The following is a 21,082-nucleotide window of genomic DNA, read 5'->3' on the forward strand; positions in this document are numbered from 1 at the left end:
ACATATATACAATGGAATACTACTAAGCCATATAAAAAAAAGAACAGAATAATGCCATTTGGGGCAATGTGGATGGACCTAGAGTTTCTCATACTAAGTGAAGTAATTCAGAAAGAGAAAGACAAATATCATATTATATCACTTTTATCTGGAATCTAAAGTATGGCACAAATGAAACTATCTACAAAATAGAAACAGACTCACAGACATGGAGAACAGACTTATGATTGCCAAAGGGGAGAGGGGGAGGGAGTGGGATGTACTGGGAGTTTGGAGTTCATAGAAGCAAACTATTACATTTAGAATGGATAAATAACAAGACCCTACTGAAGAGCACAGGGACCTATATCTAGTCTCTTGGGATAGACCATGATGGAAGATAATATAAGAAAGGGAAGGCATATATATGTATGACTAGGTCACTTTGCTGTACAGAAGAAATTGGCACAACATTGTAAATCAAATATGCTTTTATTTAAAAATATAAAAATATGGACAGTGAAGAAAGATATACTTGGATTCACACTCTGGTTCACTATTTATAGCTCTTAGATGTACCACTTTCCCAGCATCTCTAAAATGAGGCAAGTATACCTACTTTGTAAATATTATCAGGATTAAAGATAACATATATAGAATATGAGATTTTCCATTGTGATGGCTATTATTATAATTACCTTCCCCATTATATTTCTGTTAGAAACTGTATACATTTAAGTGGAATCATATACTCATTTCTTGAAGTGCCTGTCTTTTGGATAACAGAAGTCTCATCTTATATCAATATATCTTGTTGTTTTTAACGAAATAAATGCATGCGAAAATGAATCTAAATGCAATTCTTTTGCCTCTATAATATTTGGAGTTTGGTTCAGCCAATATTTTTTCAAGCTTGAGTTATGTTTATTAAGTCTGTTTTGTGCCAGGCGATGTGCCATGTGCTGGGAATACAAGAATGACTGGGTGCCTCTGTCTGCCAAGTGCCATTAATTCTGGTGGGAGGGAGAGACAGACAGAAACAGAACATTTCAATGCAATTTGATCAGTGCTATGCACAGGATGTGGCAGATAATTTTAGTTGCTTCCCCAGTAACTGTTCCCTCTTTGTAGTTGACAGAAGCCTAATTTTGTTCAGGCTAGCAGCTAGATTCTCACCTCCCTAGGCTCCTTTACATGCCAGGTATGGTGGGATGATGGAGATATGATGAGAGGGACACACAGAGAGGTCTGATGGGAATTCCAGTGGAGCTGCTGATAAATACAGATTTTCACAGGGGACACTGCCCATCCCACCTTCTCCTACTTTGAATATGTGTGTAATGCCCAATAATGCAACAGTCATCTTTTTAAAAAAGTACATATTTAAGGTGCATATCATGATGTTTTGATATACATATACATAGTGAAGTGATTAATACAGTCAAGTTGATTAACATATCCATCTCCTTACACAGTAGCTATAATTATATTTTGTTGTCAGAGCACCTGAAATATATCCTCTTAGCAAACTTACAGGGTATATTACACTCTCATTAGCTATAGTCATCATGCTGGACATTAGATCTGTAGACTTGCTCGTCCTACGTAACTACACATTTGTACTCTTTGACCAATGTCTCCCTGGCCACCCCACCCCACTTCCTGCCCCTGGTACACACCATTCTACTCTCTGCTTCTATGTAGATTATACATATAGGTAAGATCATGCAGTAGTTTCCTGTGTCTGGATTACTTCACTTATCTTAATGTCCCCCAGGTTCATCTATTTTGTTGCAAATGGCAATATTTCCTTCCTTTTTAGGGCTGAATATTATATTGTATATACATGTATATATCACAACTTCTTTATCCATTTTTCCACTAGTTAGCAAATATTTGTGACCATAAAATAGACAAGTGTAAGGGTAAATGTAAGGGAATTCCAGAGGTGGTAGCTCTGATGTCATTGAGCTCCTAAAACCATGTCAGCTGCCTCTAAATCCTAAATCTCATTATGTGAGAAAAGTACATCTGTGTCTCTTGGAGCTGCTGTAAAGTAAGTTTTCTCTTGCTTGCAACCAAAGACATTCCTAAACCAGACAACTCCCATGAGTGTGAGGATGAGAGGTGATATTTCTTGCAGGATACTTAGTAGCTGAGAGGAAGTGATATGGCTCCAGGCAGAAAATCTGCCATCTATTGCACAGGAAAAGTTCTTCGCAAAAAAAAAAAAAAAAACACACACACACACACACACACACACACAAAAACACAAAAAAACAAAAAAACAAAAACCAAAAAAACCCTCCCTTGTCCTTGAAAAGATTCTCATCTGCCACCTAAACTTTGGAACACTACTCAGCTGCAATCAAGAGAGACAAGAAACTTGGATGGACCTGCCTCCCGAGAGGTTCCTTTCCAGTTTGAGGCATGTTTCACTAGAGTCTTCCATGAGCTAAAGGCAGTCTGTAAGCAAGGGCCAAACTAGTCACAATGTCACCAGAGCGACCTCGTGTACTGAGGGACCTACATCAGGAACACAACACATGGTTTCCTTTGACTTAGATCACACCAGAGCTGTCCATCCATCGTCTACATTTCAGGTTAAACCCTTGCCATGTTTTTGGGAAACAGAAACCCTGACGGCGGCCAGATTCACAGATATGCAGTGGCCAAGACTAACAGACTAGTAGACAGTCTTTTTGTGGCCCTCACAACTCTCAATAGAGATACCTGCTTTTTCCAGTAATTCACTTTTCTCTCTGTCTCGCCCTTTTCTTTCTCAGACACACACAATTTGAGAGTCTCGCAGGTGGTTTTGGGGAAAAATAACTGCTTCTTCTCAAACCTGCCATTGGAATACACATTCCTTTTCCCTCCCTTCCTCTCACAGACCCCTGGGCCTGCCATGGCTCCATCTCTGGGAGACCAGGATCCTGCAGCCTTGTTCTTCAAGTCCCATACCTTCCAGAAGTGCTGCTGGCAACTTAGGCTGCTGGCATTTACATTCTTCTAAGTAGCTTGGCAAGTAGGATTCTTTGCCTCTCTGCTTTAAAAGCCTGGCTTTTAGTTTCTGGGCTGAAGGGAGCATTCATCATTGTGCTGATGAGCCCACAGACCTCAGGGAAAGCTTCTACTCCTTCCACCATGCTTGCTGTGATCACCAAGGTTTTACTCAAGGTGCAGGACAAACCACCATGGAGTGAGCTGATTTGAACTGGAGCCCCATTTGTGGGGAGCTGGGGCAAGAGAAGTTGGGTGCCCTTAAGGCATGAGCTGGATGGAAGGGCCAGAAGAGGAGACTTGGGGACTCTTGAAGATGCTGTGTCTATGATCAAAAATAAGGTCAGACAGCTTGAGCTCCCAGGTTTAGTTTTAATGGATAAGAGGCAGGTGAGGAAACTAAGGACCACAAAGCAATCCTCTTAAAGCAAGTCTGGATATTGTCAAAAATTAAAATAACCATTGTGATAAAAGGCAAGTGACAAGTGACATTCAGAAGAGATGAGGCATGTGTTAAAAAGTGGTTTTGTCTTTGGGTTTCCAAAGGCCCTGAAATAAGTGGAAACTGCCCCTGATGAAGATGTATAATCTGCTTCTTCCCTAAATTTACTTTTTATATCTTTCTGAGTTTTAGTTTCTTCACTGGTAACTTGGAGGTAAATATATATATTCTTCTAGGTATTGTTTTGAAGCTCATATGAATTGATGTTGTTGAAGGAACTTTATAATCTCACAAGCTAATTTCTTTTTTCTTTCTTCCCTCCCTTCCCTCCTCCCTCCCCTCCTCTCTCCCCTCCCTCTCCTTCCCTCCCTTCCTTCCTTTCCTTTCCTTTCTCTCTCTCTCTGCTTATCCTCTCCCTCTCCCTCCATTCCACCAGAATAGATGATCAGGAACCAGACCCAAATCAGAAAAGTCAGTCAAAAAGAAAGAGGCAGAAAGGCAAAGCCTAGGGAGACATAAGTCAACGCCTCCTTCCAGACATTATACTATTAGGGTGGAGAGGGAGCATATCTGCTTAAAACCCTCGCCTGTGATGTATTTTTGGTTACTTTTGTTTTTTCTAGGTTTTATGCTTTAAAGCAAACCAATTCTCTGCTCTCAAACTCCACAGGGTAAACACACATTATGTATTTCCCTCCTCTCTCTTTCTCTCTTCTTTAGAAGGGAGACTAGAATCCAGACTTGAGAATAAAGACAACTGGACATCAGAGAATGGGCAGGTGCATTTTCTGGGAAAGCTGAGGTTATATATACCAAGAAATTAATTTTAGGGCTTTAGAGGATAAGGGCACCTGGCTCTAACATTCATCTACTTCTACTTCTAGGCACACAGAGACTGCAATCCCGTACCCTTTGAACTTAGGCAGTGACTAGAGGTGGCCAGTGAAACATGAGCAGCAGTGACATGTATCACTTATTGTCCCTGGGACTGGGGTGGGACTCTCCTGCTCTCTCTCACCACTATATTGATGACCAAAGGGGGCTATGTCCTTGGATTGTACAAGCCAGGGGAGCAGAGACACCCTGCAAGTTTGGATTGCAGTATCACCACAGGAGGGACAGGTGCCTTGAAAGTATCCCAGACTGCAGAGGATTTGGAGGATAAGCAAGTAGTCATCCTTTGTGGTACACAGTGGTGTGGCAGAGCAGCATGACGGCCTATGCTGAACACTACAGGGCATGTGCAGAGAAGACTTTAGCTCTTTCCTAGATGGCTTTCCTTACTCTCTGCTTAATTCTCAGCAGCCAAACCACTGCAGAGTGTCCCACTTCTCTTTTGTTTTTCTTCTGTGCTAAACCCAGAGTAGCAGCTGTTTGGAGGGCTGCAGATGCTGGAATTAATGGGGAGCATGGCTGCTCCTCTTCCCTTCAGAATTAGTCTTATCACATAAGACCACACTGGTGGTCTCCACAGATGTAAGGCAAGTGTTCTCAGGTGCTTCCCCCATTCTGCATGTACCCTACTGTTCTCCATCCCAACCAACTCATAGAGGGGAACCACAGACCCCCTACAGAGCCAGGAGGTATTGTAACACTTCAGGAGGCCTAGATTTCCTCCTTGGAAACTGGCAGACCTGATGTGTGGCACCACCCACAGACCTAGCTGTTGCCGAACTGATGTAGCCACAAGCAAAGAGAATCTGCAGATCTACTTCCTGGAAGGGATGATGAATGTGGTTTTCTTTGCTTTCTTTTCTCCAAGAGTTTGAAAATAGTATATCTCAAATGACTTAGAAAGTGACAGTGTACCTAAAAGGTAGTTTAAGTTATTCCTGTGAGTTTGCTTACCTTTATGTCTTCATTTTGCCTTTTTATCAATTATACTCCATCCCTGAGAATTTTAGAATTTATATAATTGCTTCAAATGTGAATGTTATTTTGACTTTTATTTAATTGGTATGTAATCATAGTTAATGTAATTTTCCATAGAATACATTTTTGTGGTTGCCAAGGGGGAGGGTGAGGGAGTGGGATGGATTGGAAATTCGGGGTTAATAGATGCAAACTATTGCCTTTGGAATGGATAATCAATGATGTCCTGCTCTATAGCACTGGGAACTATTTCTAGTCATTTATGATGGAGCATGATAATGGGAGAAAAAAGATTGTATACATGTATGGATAACTGGGTCACCTTGCTGTACAGTAGAAAATTGACAGAATACTGTAAACCAGCTATAATGGAAAAAATAAAAATCATTATTAAAAAAGAAAACCTATGGCAGTATTTAAAAGCTATGTAAAATGTCAGGAGTTCCCGTCGTGGCTCGGTGGTTAGTGAACCTGACTAGCATCCATGAGGATGCTGGTTCAATCCCTGGTCTCGCTCAATGGGTTAAAGATCCAGTGATGCCATGAACTGTGGTGTAGATTGCAGAGGCGGCTCGGATGTCGCATTGCTGTGGCTCTGGGGTAGGCTGGTGGCTACACTTCCGATTGGACCCTTAGCCTGGCATGCTCCATATGCCACGGGTGTGGCCCTAAAAGACAAAAGACAAAAAAAAAAAAAAAAAAAGCTATGTAAAATGTTCAAATTTGTGCACTGATTAATAGAGTTAGAATTTTAAAACTATCCAAATCTAAAAATGGAGTTTTTAAAATATGCTGCTAAAATATATCTTCCCAGGAAAAGTTCGTCTGTTTACTATCTTTTTTTTTTTTTTTTTGGTTGTTACTTGTACAAAAGGGCTAATGATAAGAAAAAGTGTTAGAGTATGCCATCATATCTAAGCCATTAGCTGTTAACAAGTATTGTTGGTCATAAAATTAGGTAAAAATATAGACATACTTTACTAAAATCATCTATAATTTCATATTCATATTATTGTCAGAAATGGAAAAATTTTGCCAGGTTTGCATTGTACAAATTTATTCCATTTAATAGGTTTTAAAGATTTTTGTTTCTTCTTACTAAATTGCATTTTTTTGTTGTTTATGGTACAAACTCTTAGCTCTACATTTCTGAACTGGAGAAAAAAATTAACTAGAGATCAAAGGACAGGGACCATTCTGAAGTTGAGTATAACAAGTTACAATTTCCACTAGGTGTGATAATCCAATATTGATTGTGATGATAGCCATACCTACTGTGGTAGTGTTTGGATGAATCTTTGTTTAAATTGAATTGGGAGAAATAAATGCATATCTTGGTGTCCAGTCCTCATTTACTCAAATTTCATCTTTGCAAATTCAAACATGCCTCTTTAGGGTAAATTCCAAGTGAAAATTTAATACAGATAGCAAGTTAAAAATACAGATTTGGGGCAAACTCTACCCTTAGCTTTGCTCAAACAGCCTTCATGACTTTGATAGGAAACCTTGCCAGCCATGTGTGGCCAAGATTTGTCTGATGTTGCTGGATCTGAATGATCGTCATGTACAGAATTGGAAATTTCTTGATCTATTAATGAACCTTCAAATTATTCACCACAGGCATCTTTTTGCCTGGGGCTTCTGGTTGAGACTATGGAAGCCCAAAGAGACCCTGAAATCTGTGAAACGAAGCACCCAATCCCTTAGGCTAGAGGAGAGTCAAGGTACAATGGCAGATTATGTCTCAACTACTTTTCACCTTTACAGAGTTTGCTAAGATTAGCACTGTCTGAAGTCTCTAAAGGAAGGATTACCCAGCTTGTCTCAGTAGGGGGAATTAGTCTTGAAATTGGGAACTTTGGAGGTAGCTGAGACAGGGGGAGGTGGGGTGGGAGCATGAAATTAAAGGTTCTCATATATGTAGCTATTCTTATCCCTGCTCTTATATCTCCTTACACAGATGATTCTTCATGGAATTCTTTCTTCCACTGGTTTATTTTTCAGTGTCATAGACTGAAATGCTGGTTGAAAACTTATTAGTAATAAGCTGCCAACAAGCCTTTGAAGTAATGCTCTTATTAAGAGCTTCAAAAAGACTCCATTGACCTATGGCATTGAGCATTACTGCTGAATTGGAATAACATATTTAAAGTAAGTGTTCCTTGGAAGACTGACCTAAGAAAACATTTGTACAGTTAATGTCAGAAAATATTTTGCCTATGTTCTCTTCTAGGAGTTATGTGGTGTCTTGTCTTATGTTTAAGTCTTTAAGCCATTTTGAGTTTATTTTTGTGCATGGTGTAAGGGTGTGTTCCAGTTTCACTGATTTACATGCAGCTGTCCAGTTTTCCCAGCACCACTTGTCTTTTTCCCATTTTATATTCTCGCCTCCTTTGTCAAAGATTAATTGACCGTAGGTGTCTGGCTTTATTTCTGGGCTCTCTATTCTTTCATTGGTCCATATATCTGATTTTTTACCAGTACCACACTATCTTGATTACTGTAGCTTTGTAATATTGTCTGAAGCCTAAGAGAGTTATGCCTTCTACTTGTTTTTTTCCCTCAGAACCGCTTTGGCAATTCTGTATCTTTTATGCCTCTATATAAATTTTTGGATTGTTTGTTCTAGTTCTGTGAAAAATGTCATGGGTAATTTGATAGTGATTGCATTAAATCTGTAGATTGTTTGGGTGGTATGGCCATTTTAACAATATTAATTCTTCCAGTACAGGAGCATGCAATATCTTTTGATTTCTTTGTATCCTCTTTAATTTCCTCTATTAATGTTTCATAGTTCTCAGAATATAAAAATTTAACCTCCTTGGTCAGTTTTATTCCTAGGTATTTAATTTTTGGGGTGTGATTATAAAAAGTATTGTATTTTATATTCCTTTTTCTAATATTTCATTGTTAGTATACAGAATGCTGGCAATTTCTGAATGTTAATCTTGTATCCTGCCTCTTTGCTGAATTAATTGATCAGTTCCAGTAGTTTTTGTGGGGGTCCTTAGGGTTCTCTCTATTAGTATCATATCAGCTGCATATAGTGACAGTTTTACCTCTTCTCTTCCAATTTGGATACCTTTTAGTTCTTTTGTTTTTCTGATTGCTGTGGTGAGGACTTCCAATATTATGTTGAATAACAGTGGTAAGAGTGGATGTCCTTGTCTTGTTCCAGATTTTCGCAGAAGGGCTTCAGCTTTTCTCCACTGAGTATTATATTTGCTGTGGGTTTGTCATAAATGGCTTTGATTATGTTAAGGTATGTTCCCTCTATACTTACTTTGGTAAGAATTTTTAATCATGAATGGATGATGGATATTGTCAAATGTCATTTATGCTTCTATTGAGATAATCATGTGGTTTTTGACTTTTCTTTTGTTAATGTGGTGTATGACATTGATGGATTTGCATACGTTGAATCATCCTTTTGAACCTGCAATGAATCCCACTTGGTTGTGGTGTATGATATTTTTTATATGTTGTTGGATTCATTTGGCTAAATTTTTTTTTGAGAATTTTTACATTTACATCATCAAAGACATTGGCCTATATTTTTCTTTTTTGGTAGTATCTTTGGTTTTGGTATGGGGATGATGGTGGCTTCATAGAATGTCTTTGAGAGTTTTCCTTCTTCTTCAACTTTTTGAAAAGTTTAAGAAGGATGGGTAGAAGTTCTTCCTTGTATGTTTGGTGGAATTCCTCTTTGAAGTCATCTGATCCTGGACTTTTGTTTGTAAGGACTGTTTTTATTATATATTAAATTTCATTTCTCGTCATTGGAACTGTTCAAATAATCTATTTCTTTTTGATTCAGTTTTGGTGGGCTCTAAGTATCTAGAAAGCTGTCAATTTCTTCCAGGTTATCAAATTTGTTGGCACATAATTGTTCATAGTATTTCTTTCCTGCTCTCTCTTTTTTTTTTTCTTTGTATTTCTGCAATATCCGTTGAGACTTCTCCTTTTTCATTTCTTATTTCGTTATTTGGGTCCTCTCTCTCTTTTTCTTGGTGAGTCTGGTCAGAGGTTTTTCAGTTTTGTTTGCCCTTTCAAAGAACCAGCTCTTTGTTTTATTGATTTTCTTCTATTGTTTTTTGAGTCTCTATTTTATTGATTTCCTCTCTGATCTTTAAGATTTCCTTCCTTCTGCTGACTTTAGGTTTTGTGTGTTCTTTTTTTTTTTTTTTGTAATTATTTTAGGTAGTAGGTTAAGTTGTTGTTTTGGTATTTTTAATAGTTTTTGAGGAAGGCCTGTATCACTATGAACTTCTCTCAAGGAAGTGCTTTTGTGGCATCCCATAGATTTTAAATGGTTGTCTCCCATGGCACATAATCAAACTTAGAAGCTTTTGCACAGCAAAGGAAGCAATTAAAAAATGAAAAGACAACCTGTGGAATGGGAAAAAATCTTTGTGAATGACACAACCAAGAAGTGCTTACTCTCCAAAATACATAAAGAATGCATACAACTCAACAGCAAAACAACTACAAAACAAAACCAAACAACCCAATCAAAAAATGAGCAGAAGACCTAAATAGACATTTCTGCAACATACAGGTGGCCAACAGGCACATAAAAAAATTCTCAACATTACTAATTATTAGAGAAGTGTAAATCAAAGCTACAATGAGGTACCACTTCACACCAATTAGAATGGCTATCATTGATAAATCTACAAATAATAAATGCTGGAGAGGATGTGGAGAAAAGGGAATCCTCCTACACTGTTGGTAGGAATGTAAATTGGTACAACCACTCTGGAAAACAGTATGGAGGTCCCTCAGAAAACTAAATATACAACTACCATTATGATCCAGCAATGCTACTCCTGAGCATATTTCTGAACATGACTTAATTGAAAAAGATACATGTACCTCAATATTCATAGCAGCACTATTCACGACAGCCGAAACATGGAAACAACCTAAGTGTCCATTGACAGTTGAATGGATTAAGAAGATGTGGTATATATACACAATGGAATACTACTTAGCCATAAAAGGAGCAAAATAATGTCATTTGCATCAACATGAATGAAACTAGAAGTTCTCATTCCAAGTGAAGTAAGTCAGAAAGAGAAAGACAAATACCATATGATATCACTTATATCTTGAATCTAAAATATGGCACAAATTAACCTATCACCCCAAAAGGAACAAACTAACTAGTGAACATAGAGAACAGACTTGTGGTTTCCAAGGGGAAGAGGGGAGGGAGTGGGATGGACTGGGAGTTTGAGGCTAGTAGATGCAAACTACTACATTTAGAATGGATAAGAAATGAGGTCCTGTTGTATAAGACAGGGAACTATATCCAGTCACTTGTGATAGAACATGATGGAAAATAATATCAGAAAAGTAATATATATACATGTATGTATAATTGGGTCACTTTGCTGTAAAGCAGAAATTGTTGGAATGTTGTAAATCAACTGTAATAAAATTAATTTAAAAAATAAAATTCAGATAGGCTAAGTTATCTAAGTTACGCTTGATAACGACTCTAGAATTTTAGAAGTTTTAAATGTTTTCTTACGTTACCTGCCCATTGTAGGTTGGTTTTTGTATCAGGGAGGGTCAAGGGAAGATATTCTCATCATCTTCCATCAGGAAACAGGATAGGAGAGGCTACCTGTCCATACTAGCAGATTGTCATGTCAAAAAAGAAAGAAACCAAGGCAGGGCACAGATCATGCACTGATTCTTGGAACTTATTCTTGGAAGTAACACACATTACTTTTGCCACATTTAATTGGCCAAAGTTATTTACATGCCTATACCTAACTTCAAGGGTAGGGGTGTAACTCTACCAACATTTCCCAGAAGAAGATCTAAAAACACCTAGTGGGAGTTCCCGTCGTGGCGCAGTGGTTAACGAATCCGACTAGGAACCTTGAGGTTGAGGGTTCGGTCCCTGCCCTTGCTCAGTGGGTTAACAATCCGGCGTTGCCTTGAGCTGTGGTGTAGGTTGCAGACGCGGCTCGGATCCCGTGTTGCTGTGGCTCTGGCGTAGGCCGGTGGCTACAGCTCCGATTCAACCCCTGGCCTGGGAACCTCCATATGCCGCGGGAGCGGCCCAAGAAATAGCAACAACAACAACAACAAAAGACAAAAAGACAAAAAAAAAAATAAATAAATAAAAAGAAAAAATAAAAAAAAATAAAAAAATAAAAACATTTAGTGAACAATGTTAATGACAACTGCAGTGAACTTTAATTCATGCTAATTTACTTAAACTCAGCAAATGCTGAAATGAATTTTAGTTAGGAGATCATCCCAGTCCTTGGGTCTCACAGAGACATCCAGAGGACACCTAGACTTCAACCTGTACTTCTGGAACATTGGCCTCTTTGTAGGCATGAAAATGTGCTTATATGTGATGTAGCAGCAAAGTTTAAGGGGCACATCATCAGCCAGTACTCAGAATATCACTCTTCATGGCGGGGGGTGGTGGTAGTGGTGGCAGTGGGCATGGTGAGAGGGGGCCAGAGAACAAGCATGTACAAGAAGATAATTAAAAAAAAAAAGAATTGAAGTCAGACAAGTTTTAAGCTTTAACTTGGCAACTTACTAGATAAGTAATTATGGGACCATTTTTTATCTTCTGAGTCTGAGTTTCCCTGCCCTGAAAGATAAAGAATCAAATGGATCTTACATGTGAAGTAATTTATGACTCATAAGCACAATATTACTGTCATAGAATAAGTTATTTGAGCCCTGGGCATGTCTGAACTCTGTCCAGATTTTAAGGAATCCTTGATTCTGTCTCAGATAATAGAAATGGTATTGGCATGACACCAACACGTATAATTTTTATATGTCAGCAACTCTAATTCTCAATCTACAAAATTTAATAGTAATAAAGATAATTTTTTATATTGCTTTACCTAAATATTTCACACCATGACATCCAAAGCCCATATCAGTTGCCATCACTGAACAGAGAAAAAGATTTTAAGAAACAAGTTGAGTAAAAAAATAAAGTGACAGAGAAGATAAAAAATCCTGAACAGGAAATGAAACAGAACAGAAAATAAAGCCTCACTGGAGAAAGGAAAAGTAAAAATAATGAGACCAAAATGAAGGTTGCTATATTTTTACATTGATTTTATATAAGCCTGTACATTATGTACAAAATATCTTCTTTATTATATCACTATATTTAAATATTTAAGGACTCTTTGCTCTTCTAAAAGATAGTATTATGAGCTTTCTAGTTGAAAATTTATGTTCTGGATTTTTTTTTGGGTCATATTTAAAGCTTAAAGTATTTCTTTGCTTCCTTCTTTCCTTCCCTCTCTCCCTCTGTCTCTTTGTTTCTTTTACATTATTGACTACAGCTTCTATGTTTCAGATAAAATACTGCTATTAGGGCAGTTAATGTTTTTATAATATGTTCCTTTCCCTGGAGGGATGCAAAAGCTGGAGAGAGGGAGAGAGAAATGAGGTAGAGACTATAATACGTGTATGAATAGAATGCAACAAGAAAAAGAAAGTGCCTTGTGGTATTTAGAAGCTGAGGGAAACATTCACACATTTCTTACTCTGTAAGAAAGAAAGGTGGGGAAAGAAATTCTCTGTAGAAAAAGAATTTTTGCTAAATGAGAATTAGCATTAGGCATCTTTAATACCAAGTGATTTAAAGTAACTGAAATGCAGGATGTTTGGGGAGGGGTGAAGTTACAAAGATAGATAGATAGGATCCTGACCATGGGGGTCTTCATAGGCCATGGCTGAGTAGTTTGTGGTGAATCCTAAGTGGAATTCAAATAGGGTGATAAAAAAAGCCTAACATTTTTATTTATGGAATGTTCACATTACCTCCAATTAGAATAAATATTGTACACTTTCAGGGTTATGAATTTGAATTATCATGTTAATCCATTTATTGGCATCTAAAACTAACTCCCTATTTTGGCTCATCTATATGATCAAGATTTTCTTCATAAAGTAGCAAATCTCCTGTCCTGATCTTAAAGCCCTTTCGTGAAAGTACCAGTAGGGAATCTAGTCCACATACCCAGTGTTTTAACTCCAAAGGATTTGAGTGTGTTTCATTTCTTGGAGTTGTGCTTTGCTTTCATGTAATCGTTACAAACACAGAGACACAGGGAATGTCCTTGAGATTTTTCCATTGTGTAACCCAGTGCTGAAAGCTTTCAAAATGAATGGAGCTGGCGTGCAATTTCTTACCCTTTCTTAAACCATCTCAGCATTGTTAACAATCCTAACTACTTTTTTGTTCATTTGGGTTTTTTTTAGGGTCACACCTGTGGCATATGAAAGCTTCCAGGCTAGGGGTCAATTCGGAGCTGCACCTGCCAGCCTCTACTACAGCCAGAGCAACGTGAGATCTGAGCCATGTCTGCCACCTATACCACAGCTCAAGGCAAACACCAGATCATTAACCCACAGAGTGAGGCCAGGGATGGGGTCTGCATCCTCCTGTATCCTAGTAGGGTTGTAACCTGCTGAGCCACAGTGGCAACTCCAACAATCCTAAGTACTTAACAAGCTAATTATTGATAGTCAAATAGCCAAAAGTTCTATGGTGTTAGCTTCTGTTAAGTAAGTTCAATTTTTCCCATGTTATGATGACGAGAAATACCTTTGGATAAAACTAAGCATAAACTAATGACCATGATGTAGAGCGCATTAGCAAGCTGAAAACATTTTGGTCATTGTAGCTGTAAGCTAAAAAAAAAAAACCAAGAAAAACCCCTCAGTAATTACATGCTCTTTTTTTTTTTTTTTTTTTGTAATTGTAATGTTTATGCAGGGTTTGTAGGTTAGAATATGCTTGTGGTTTATTTAAATTTAATATAAGCTATGGTAATGGGGTATTTTGTTTGAGGATGCAAACAGAATCTTGATTAACTATATGACTAAGACAGTGTATGTACTCTATTCTTTCACTGAAAATGAATAAGATAGGTAGTATCTTCTAAATGAAATAACTAATGATTGTCCTTGCATTCTCATGTCTCTGTGACTCTACATTGGATTCAGTAAAAGGGAAAATAAAAAGCAAAATGTTAAAAATGGCCATTAGATTAAGCGAGTAGAGAGAACACTTGACAGTGAAGTTTTAATTGAGTATAGGCAGGAGCTGGATAATACTGTAGGATAGCAAGGAAAGAATTAACATAGTTTATTCTTATCTCTATAAGCCCTTTGTTATCTGCTTCCTTATCCTGTTCATGTTAAACCTTGGTTTCTTCTGATCACAGCTGAAATGCAGAATGGATAATTCTTAACATTTGGAATTCTAAGATCTTGGAATCTGGTGTACATAATACATGTGGAAAAATACTTGCCTAGTCAGTTCACTCACTCCCTCAAACCTCCCCGCTGCCCTCCCTTCCCCCACACCTGCCACTTAGCCCTGAGGAAAGAAGATAAAGACTAAATGAGGAAGAAATTTCTGAGGTGAGATGATTTTTTTCTTTCCCGTGGGGATATTGGCTGAATTCTGGGAATTTTTCCCTTTGGGAAAAATTGCTGATAAGTGTCATGGCCTGTAGCTGGGGTTTGATAGGCATCAAGCCACTTCTAGGGGAAAAAAAAGAAACTAGCAAAGTGTTGTTGTTTTAGTAGTTGTAGGAGACTAGAGAGACAAATTAGAAACTTTAGGGACTTCTTCAGATGCATAGCTAATTTACCCCATGTGACACTGGCTCAATTCTAGAGAGCCAGCAGAATTGCTCCAATCTGCAGCAGCCTTGGAAATAGTGAAGCAAGTCCAAAAGCTTCAGAAAGGCAAAGTGAAATCTAAGACATAGCAGAGAGGGTGGGCCTGCCTTAGTCACTTCATTAGTTTCCCAATCAAGACATATGCTAGATTATTAAGATGCCTAGATTGGGAGGCTGAAGAGCTGGGCTGGAAATTTGTGAATGACAGAGCTGAAAATCCTAAAGAATTTCAGCATCAAGGATAAAGAGACCATTTTGGCTGTCTACCAGTAAGCTTCAGATGACCATTCCCAAGGAAGTGGGCAGAAACAGATGTAAACTGATTCTTATTCTACCATCCAGCTCTAACCCAAGTTGATTACAGATTGGGTAAATGATCAGCCTCTTCTCTGAGTTGCATAACAGAGGAAAGGGGTGGACTCTTTCTAGTGAAAGATAGCATCATTCATATCCTTTTTATTTCTTTTATATTCAATAACATATTAAATATAAAAGTTATATTCAATATACAATTGAATAAATAAAGTATTACATACTTCAAATTATTACTGACATATAATAAAGTATTACTAGATATGCAAAAAGACATGAGAATATGATTGATTATCAAGAAGAAAAGGATAGAATCTGGTAGGAGAGCAATACATGACCCAGCTATCAGAGTTTCCAGCCAAAGTCTTTGAAATAACAATGATTAGTGTATTGCATAAATTAGAGAAGAAGATGGGAAGAATAGATGAGAGCATGAAGAATTTCTTCAGCAAATTATACTCTAAAAAAAAGAGATAACTTATGAGTAATCTAGAATAGAAAAATATAATACCCAAAGAAATCAGTGAGTATTCTTAAGGGTAGATTACAAAGATAAGTATATAGTACATGTGAATTGAAAAACAAGTCAGTAAAAAAATACAAAATTAAGAATATAGAAAACATTATAAAAAAGCGAATAATGATATGTAGCGTGATCTAAGGTATAATGTGTATGTAATGGATGTCACAGAAGGAAAAAGAGAGAAAATGGAGGAAATTGATATGCACATTTTCCAAAACCAGTGAAAGATATAAGGTGAGAGATATAGGAAAGTCTGGGAATCTCAAGTTGATGATAAAGCCATACCTGTGTACATTATAAAATTTTCTGAAAATCAAGTACAAAGAGAAAAAAATGTAAAATCAGTGAACTTAAAAAATTACCAAAACTGACATCTAACCGCTCAACAGAAATAATGGAATTAGAAGACAATAAAATGATATCTTTAAAATATTGAAAGAAAATAACTGCCAATTTTATACAGAAGATTATCCTTCAAAAATGAAGATATAGTAGTTCTGGTCGTGGTGCAGCGGAAATGAATCCAACCAGGGATTGAATCCCGCAGGAGATTGCAGGTTTGATCCATGGCCTCGCTCAGTGGGTTGAGAATCCGGTGTTGCCGTGAGCTGTGGTGTAGGTCACAGACTTGGCTCAGATCTGGTGTTGCTGTGGCTGTGGTGTAGGCCGGCAGCAACAGCTCAAATTAGACCCCTAGCCTGGTAACCTCCATATGCCATGAGTGTGGCCCTAAAAAGACAAAAGACAAACAAAAACAAAAACAAAAACAAAAAACCAAGAAGATATAGTTTTAATAAAAGAAAAAGTGAGAGAATTTGTCACTGAAAATCTGTTTTTGTAAAACCAAATGGGACTTTTTTCAGTTAGAAAAATAATTCCAGATACAGCATGGAAATACAGGAGGAAATTATGAATTCCAGAGGAGTGAAATATGTGGGCAAATAAAAATGACTATTGACTTTATATGTAGAACAATCATTATAATGTCATATATATATATCATATATATCTTAACTGAGTTATAATGGAAATGTAACATGTCAAAATTATATTGTCTCAGTTAATATGAGTGCTTAGAGAGAAACTGCAGCAATAAAATTTTTGATATGTTTCCAGTATAATTCAGTTCAAAGTGATTTCTAATTTCTAGCTTAATTCCACTGTGGTCAGGGTATATTCTCTATATAATTGATCCTTGAACAACATGGGTTTGGATAGTCTGAGTCCACTTACATGTGGATTTTTTGCAGTAAATATATACAGCAGTACATGATCCATGGTTGGTTGAATTTGTGAGTGCGGAAATCCAGATACAGAAGAACAACTGTAAAGTTATACATGGATTTTTACTGAGTGTGTTGGCACCCTAGCCCCTGCGTTGTTTGAGGGTCAATGGCATATTAGAAAAGAAGACAGACTGAAAATCAATTTATTTAAACTTAAAACCCAAGAAGCTAGAGAACAAAAAGCAAATAAAAGATAAAGGAAAGAAATAAGAAAAGAAATAATAAGGAGCATAAATAAAAATAAGAAGAATAAAAAGAAATCCACCTAGGGTTATAATTTTGATAAAATTCATAAAATTGATAAACTCACAAGAGTGATGAGGAAAACAAGAAGTCACAAATTTTCAGAAATAAAAACATGCATATCATAATACATCAAATGAGATGATATTATGTGTACTTTCTCCAATATATTTGATAATTTGGAATAAATGGATTAATAATCCAAAAACCCAATAACTCATTAAATTTTCCAGAAGAAGAAATAGAAAATGTAAAAAATCAGGTATGTATTTTAAAACTTTGATTCTTTCTTAATTAGAACATTCTCATAATCAAATTCTTAGGCCAAGATAGTTTCACTAGTGGATTCTTCCAACATTTAAGAAAAACATGAAATACTGTACAAATTCTTCCAGAGAACAGAAAAAGAACATTTTCTAACTCTTTTTAAGAGGCACATTTAAAAGGTATTTAATTGAGAAAGACATAACAAAGAAAAATTATAAACCAAAATTTTTAATTAGTACTGATGCAAAATTAAGAAAATATTAACAGACTCAACCCAGAAATAAAAGGGACAGTATATTTCCACCAATTGTTTATTCCAGATATGCAAGTATGGTTTAATATTAGAAAATCATTTGATGTAATTCATCACATCAACAGAATACAGAAAAACAACAAGAATTTACAAGCAGGTTTAACAATCCCCTAAATACAAGGTTAGTAATTTTATAAGTATTACTATACATATCAGAAGAAAATAGAAAAAAAAGAAAATTAAAATATTATCATTTATAATAACATTGAAAAACTATATACCTAGCAACTAATGTAGTGAAAAATGTGCACATTTCTACAAACTATAAAGCATTATTGAGAAATATTATAGAGAATCTAAACGAATGAAGAGGTAGTTCATGTTCATGAACAGAAGACTCAATATTGCTAAGATATTAATTCTGCCCCAATGAGCCTACAGATTTAGTGTAATACTAATTAAGAATATCATCATACTTTTTGTTAAATGAAAATTGGAAATACAAGGAGAACCAAGGCATTCTTGGAGAATAACTTAGCTGAAGGACTTGTCTTGCCAGATATTAAAATTTTTTATGAAATTACAGTAGCTAAGACAGTGAGGTTTTGGTAATAGAATAGATAAACTGACAATTGGAGTAGAGAGTCCAGAATTAAACTCACATATATAGTCACTTAATTTATGATAAAGCATGAAAATAGTACAACAAAGAAAAAATAGCCTTTTCAATAAATTATTCTGGATCAATTGGATATCCATATGAAAAGATACCTACTTGACCTTTACCTCACTCTACAGAAAATAATCAAATTCAGATGGATTATACATCTAATTGTAAAATACAAACAATAGAGCTTCTAGAAGAAAAGTCAGGTGATGATCTTTAGGAACTTGAAGCAGGCAAATAATTTTTCACAGGGCACAAAAAGAACTACTTATAAAACAAAAAATAATGATCATTCAGTTTATATCAAAATTAAGAGCTTCTCTAAGAACCTCGAAGTACTCATATCCAGGATTAAAAGGAACTCCTACATAGCAATAAGAAAAAGGCAGATAAAGCAAGAGAAAAATAAACAAGGTTTAAGCAGAACTTTTAAAATAGGCAACATTCAAATAACGAATAAACTTAGAAAAAACATCAACCTTATTAATTATGAGGGACGTGCAAACCAGAAACCACCATGGAACAATACCACACATCTAAGAGGATGCCTAAAACAGAAGGCTGGAGAATACTGAGAACTTGTGTGAATGTGAGTAGCAGAAATTGTTGCTGTGAGGCACTGCTGGTGGGGCTTCAGATTTGTATATGCACGTGGGAAGACAGTTTGACTTCATTCTAGGAATCCCACCTATACATTTAACCAACAGAAGCATGTATATAGCTTCCTCAAAAGTCATGAACTAGATGATCTTAGTAACCCTACTCATAATGGTAAAAAACTGGAAACTCTTTGAGTAGCTGCAAGAGTAGAATGGACTGATCAAGTGTAATGTCATCACAAAATGACAAGTCCATACTACTGACAAGTCCTCATCCCTGAACTCCACCCAGAAATGTGTAGTTTCTTCCAGAGTGTGTCCACTACTGTTGGAACATGCATTTAATAAAGAAACAAGAGGCTCTGTCTAAATAACTCCATGGAGGGCTTGGTACTCCTTTCTGAGGAGTGGTTTGGCCTGTGAGAGGTGATATTTCCATCATTTTCCAATTCAGTCTTTGGTGTTCCCATAAGGCTTGTCAGTATCTGAGCAGATTTCAGCTTCATGTCAGCTGGGGACACAGGTGGAGCATCCCTTTAGTCCGAGAGGACCAAACATAGTCAATCAGACCTCAGCCACTTGACTGGTGTTTACTCAATGGTTTTATTCAATGAGATAGAATTAAAGTATGTTTAGATCCTGAAACTCTTTTTTGGGGGGGGTTGGAGGTGGCCATGGGGAGATAGGGCTGAAAAACTTGTCCCCAGATGTTTAAAGAAAGCAATCTGCTGTGAGGAATCTTGCATTAGAAATCTGTCTCTGAGGCTGAAACTGCTATTTTGGTGTTCTTTAATGTGGCATCTGACATGCAGTGAGGAAAAAAAAAATAAAAGGGAAAAAGGAGGGAAGGTTGTTTTTCTTCTTGGACAATGAATTAGACACAAAACCTTGAAACCTTGATCGTTAACTTCATCTTGCAGTCAAACCAAATTCTGTAGTGTCTTTTAAAGGATTAGGCGATTCTACCACCAAATACTTGTCTTTTATCCATATTACTGTACTACTGACAAATCTTCACCTCAGAACTCATCATTTAGAAATGTGCAGTTGTTTCCAGAGTGTGTCTAATACTGCTGGAACACAAGTTTCAGGAACAAACGAGAGGCCCAGTCTGGGTAACTCCAAGGAGGGCTCTGTTCACCTCTCTGGTGTGGGATTTGTCCTGTGAAAGGTGCTGTTCCCATCATTTGCCAATTAAGCTTTCGTTACTCCCATGTGGTTCACTGGTCTCTAAGCAGAGTTTGGCCTCCTATCAGCTGGGGACATGGGTGCTGAGTCCCTTTAGTTACAGAATGCCCAAAATTTATCAGTCCTTCCTGTCACTTTAATGGTGTTTTGACACTCAAAAAACAAAAAAACAAAAAACAAAAAAAAAGAAAGAAAGAAAAACTCTGTTTTTAAGAACATTAATCATATTGACTCTTTTATATTTTTTAAGAATATTTTTCACAGCCCCTGGCCTAGAACGGAAATGTCACTACTGGGCATCAGCCACCGCAGACTTGGCTGTTTTAGCAAAGCTGGGAGAAAACAGTGCTGGTGGCCAAGTGAGTTGCCCAAGTTCAGAAGAGTTGGAGGGAGTCCTGAGACAGCCAGTGTTAGGTTCCTGCTACTGACCACTGTTTCTGGCACCAGGGCTTGTTGTGGCTGTACAGGGGGCCTCTGGGAACTCAGGAATCTGAGACCATAATGGGAGAGGGCAAGTCCAGGTTCTCCCAGAGAGGAGATGTCTCAGAGGAACCTTACGTGGCCCACATGTGCCTGGCCCTTCTGCCAGTCTGCACTCAGGTGGAGCACCAGTTAATCCTTCCCATGTCTGTATGGAGTGCCTTGGCCTCCAAAAGGGAGGGCACAATCAGGACATTGGGGCTATTTATCATGGTTTCAGAGCAAGCTCAGCTGTCTTCACTTCCCACTTATTATATAACTCCCATAGAAGAACA

General features: G+C 37.2%; 1 long non-coding RNA gene across 3 annotated transcripts in view; it reads left to right on the forward strand.

The window, feature by feature from the left end:
* LOC110256225 (uncharacterized) overlaps window positions 1–21,082 on the forward strand; it is a 686,264-nt gene that overhangs the window by 140,058 nt on the left and 525,124 nt on the right. Inside the window, exon 3 of one of the 3 annotated variants that reach the window (XR_014824955.1) lies at window positions 7,257–7,447. The exons of the other annotated variants lie outside the window; for them this stretch is intronic. This is a non-coding gene — a long non-coding RNA (uncharacterized LOC110256225). The remainder of the gene's footprint in view (window positions 1–7,256; window positions 7,448–21,082) is intronic. 3 annotated transcript variants of the gene reach the window in all.

This window comes from Sus scrofa, chromosome 13 (assembly GCF_054392235.1).
Source record: "Sus scrofa isolate SSC_HxYL_T2T_F1_AM1 chromosome 13, Sscrofa_HxYL_maternal_Yorkshire_Landrace_v2.0, whole genome shotgun sequence".
In the NCBI taxonomy this organism is placed as follows: domain Eukaryota; kingdom Metazoa; phylum Chordata; class Mammalia; order Artiodactyla; family Suidae; genus Sus; species Sus scrofa.